Raw genomic sequence first — 3,758 nt, 5'->3', positions numbered from 1 at the left:
GATCAGGCTGAGGCTGGTCAGGCCACATCCTCGGGTGGGGCACAACAGCCCAATCTCCTCAAGAGCGACCTGGCCGCGTCGAGCAAGTTTGGCTTTTCTGGGCTTGTTTCCAGCCTTGGCATGTCACTGTGTTCAGGTCTGGGGCTGCTTCCAGATGTGTCAGAGCTTGGGCTCTCCTCCTGAATGTGGCAGGCTGTGTAGTGGTCGAGGATGCGGCCAATGCATCACTGGGTTTAAACGGGTGGTAGCGAAGATTGTATGTCAGGTGGAGAAGGAGAGCGAAGTTCTTATGCAGAGCTGAGAGTGCTGGGAGATCGGGACTACGTCAGGCAGAGGTTGTGGCTGTCATCCCTGGAGATCTTTGGGAGCGCTGACAACCTCAGCAGGCCCCTGCAATGGACAGCTGAGCGCCAGCGCGAGGCGGCAGTTGCTCCAACCTGTCATGACGGAGCCTGCAGCTGCTTAGTCCTGGTGACAGCCTGCGTTGTGACGGGCCCTGTGTTGGAGACAGGCCCTCTGGTTGCTGTAGCCCCTGTGAAAGGCCCTGCAGCTGCTCCAGTCCCCGTGAGAGGACTTACGGTCGTCCTGAGAGACATCATGAGAGACACCCGTGAAACAAGATGAGTCAACAGCTGAAAAAGTGGCAGAGTTTAGAAAGGAAATCACTTTTAAGAAGAGATAAGAACAAAAGCCGAGCCATCACAAGATGTTTGGGAGAAATAGTTCAGGAGATGCAGTGGCCTGCAGTCTCCTCACAAATTGGAGGGTGGCAGGGAGTGTCAGTAGTGAACAAGAACGCAGGGACATTGTTTTGTGGGCAATACCGGGGACAAGTGGAAAATTTGAAATAGTTGGTTTTAGAGGTCTTCTCCAACTCTCCTCAAAGATTCGTGGAACACTCATTCTGTGATTCTAAGAACAGAATGTGAATGAGGCAGAACTCTCAGAGCTGACAATACTGTTCAACTGCTGTCCACGAGTGAGCTGAGAGATTTTTGAAAAAGACTTCAGCCATCATCAGGGCGATCACTGTGCCCCCATGGCTGCTCTGTTTATGGGAGATGGGGCCCTTGGTCCATTCGTGTACAGTGAAGGCAGTTATGTGGGATCCCTTTGAAGGGAAGAGGACGCTGACAAAGCCAGCACAGAAGGGACGTCTGCTTTCATGTTATGGAATTGATTCCTTCTATGCCATGAAGTAAAAGTATCCATTAGGAGAAGATCAGGCAAGTGGAAAGGTGGAGAGTACCGGAGGGAAGTAGCTGTGCTTGGATGTGATGCCTAATTCTGAACAAAGAAAGGAGAGATATATAAAGATTGGATGTTGGGAAGAACATCTTTATTCAGAGGGCAGTGATGAACTGGAACAGCTTGCCCAGAGAAGCTGTGGAGCTGCAATTCTCTTGCTTGGGAGATGAAGGCCCACACCCACATCCCCTGTGACCAATGTGGTGAGGTGACCAAGATGCCTCAGGTGGTGGCAGGGAGCGGCTGCTCTGACCCCTGAGGCCGGGAATCAGGCCAATTTTTGGTGCCAAACGTGAAAGGACTTTCACAAGTTAAAATTCAGATCAGCATTCCTTATTTTGGGAACTCAGGGAACTGGGATCGACGTGGAGGAGATTGTCATTTCCACAGGAAAAAACTTAGAAAAATTAGTGTAATAAATTAAGAAACATAGAAATGTTGTAAAAACAAACAAGCAGTCCGCTAGTACAGCCACAGGAGAACCTGTTTTACTGTCTTTCGCCAATCCATTTAAACCATTCCTTTCACCTAAAGTGCCTTAAAGAGCAAACAGGAAAGCTCAATATGCTCTGCCAGCACACACTCCACAAACACCCGTGTCTTTTGAGGTTGTCAGAGATCCCCTGCCAGGCTGGATCTTCATCTCCCCCAACACAGATTTCCTGATGGAGTTTAGATATGAACTTGAAGGGAACTGTAGGCCAGTTTACTTCTGCTGACTGCAAAACACTTGTAGCTTTGATGCATGTAGATAAATGTTTCTTCTGAGCTGGACAAACCCACAGACAAACGCTCCTCATTCCACCAATGTGATGCCAGCCTGCATTTCATCTCTGGCTCAACTCATCACTGCGGTTTGGACTTCAGGGGCTTACTTCATTGTTTCTCAAAGCCTTGGAATTGCTCAACTACAGTGGAACTTCCCTACAGTTGTCTAGTAGTAGAAGCATCTGTACACTTAAAATACTCAGCTTAATTAAAAAAATTAAACCCTAACTTAAAAATAAAGGAATAAAGAGGAATGACAAGAGTTTGGGAAATGGGAGCAGTCAGGTTTTCTCTCTGGAGAGACAATAAAGAGAGAAAAAAAATTGGCTTTCTGTTTCCTGTGCCCCAGCTGTCGGAATTTCGAAGATTTCATAGTAGAAATGGCCCTGCTGGGATCCGAATCCCAGTCAGGTTGGTGCCCTTCTGCCCACTTCTGCTGACATAAAGGCTGTTGTGCTGGGCCTGTCCAGGGCTGTCTTGGCAGGCCTGGGCCTTGGCTGGATCATGAGCGTGTATCCCACCTTCATGGAGAGGCTGGGAATGGAGTTGGGGTGAATGAGATGGGAAGACCTTGGATCTTATGCTGCGGGCACTGGGGGCTCATCACTTCCCTCCCTTCTCTTGTAGAGAGCCAGAATGGGAGGACAATGATGCATACGCATCACTTCTACGGAGCACAGCCGCTGCGATGCCAGCGAGTGCCTTTACCCTGGAGGCAGAGAGCAGGCAGAGAGCAGAGGGTGAGTTACCGCAGCAGCTCTCTGGGGCTCTGCGGGGGTTCTCAGCCTGACCACAGGCTGGGGGAGCAAGGACTGAGCACTAGAGATGTGCTGTGCTGGGCACTCCCTGCCTTGGCTCACTTGCTACTCACAGCCACAACCCCTTTGCTTCCCCAGACCCTGGCAGCTGATCCTGTGCAGCTCCTGTGCTGCTGAGGGGACCCACCGTCGTTGCTCACACTTGAGTAACACAACATCCAGGTGGGAGTGCAACAGCTGTGCTGGCCTGGGAACCGGTAAGAGGCAATCAACCACGTGACACCAAACCGTAGCCAGGCAAGGCCTGGCAGCAAGTGCTCAGGGCAGCTTTGCTTGAGTCTGTCTGCCCAAGAGGCCTGGCAGATCTCACTGCGGAGCTTCAGCTTCATCCTCATAACCTTCCTGCCTCCTCTTACAGTCTCAAGTTCTGACACTGACAGCGACAGTCCCAGCGCTGCGCTCAGAGGGCTCAGGGGCCATTCATCAATCTCGTAGAGCCTGAGAATACAGATCGATGCCTTCCAGCCAGGTAGCACCGGGGACGTCACAGACCTCCCAGCTGCCTGAGCACAGCAACCTGCCTGAGACCCGAGCAGGAGACAAGCAGCCCACGTCCATCAGAGGATCGGGCTACTTCGGAGCAGCTGCAAGGACGTCGTGGGCGCAGAACAAGAGCAGCCCAGAGGTCTCAAAGTGGTTCCCGAAGATCCACAAGGCGGAGGGCATCCAGAACCTGCAGGGCGTCTCCATCAGCTGCCCGCAGAAGACGTCCCAGGCAGCGAGGAAGAAGCGGCACACGTAGCCGCTCCCCGCTGCAAAGTCGGGCCTCACAATCCCGGAGCCGGCCAAGAAGATGCCAAGGCAGCAGGCAAATGCCAGCCTCAGGGAGAGGAGCGGCACCCGCAGATCTGCAAGATCTGCAAGATCAAGATCCACCAGGTCTTCCAGAGGACCTGGACGCAGGGGACGGTCCAGGCGCTGAGG

At 52.3% G+C, this 3,758-nt stretch overlaps 1 long non-coding RNA gene across 1 annotated transcript; it reads left to right on the top strand.

Moving 5' to 3' along the window:
- Positions 1 to 2,643: 2,643 nt before the first annotated feature.
- Positions 2,644 to 3,281, top strand: LOC107313635. The gene is made up of 3 exons (XR_001555113.1): positions 2,644 to 2,756; positions 2,913 to 3,031; positions 3,193 to 3,281. It is a non-coding gene; the product is annotated as an uncharacterized LOC107313635 (long non-coding RNA).
- Positions 3,282 to 3,758: the final 477 nt, after the last annotated feature.

Source organism: Coturnix japonica, chromosome 1 (assembly GCF_001577835.2).
Source record: "Coturnix japonica isolate 7356 chromosome 1, Coturnix japonica 2.1, whole genome shotgun sequence".
NCBI lineage: Eukaryota > Metazoa > Chordata > Aves > Galliformes > Phasianidae > Coturnix > Coturnix japonica.
Note: the sequence above shows the minus strand (reverse complement) of the source record. Positions and strands in the feature narration are given on the sequence as shown.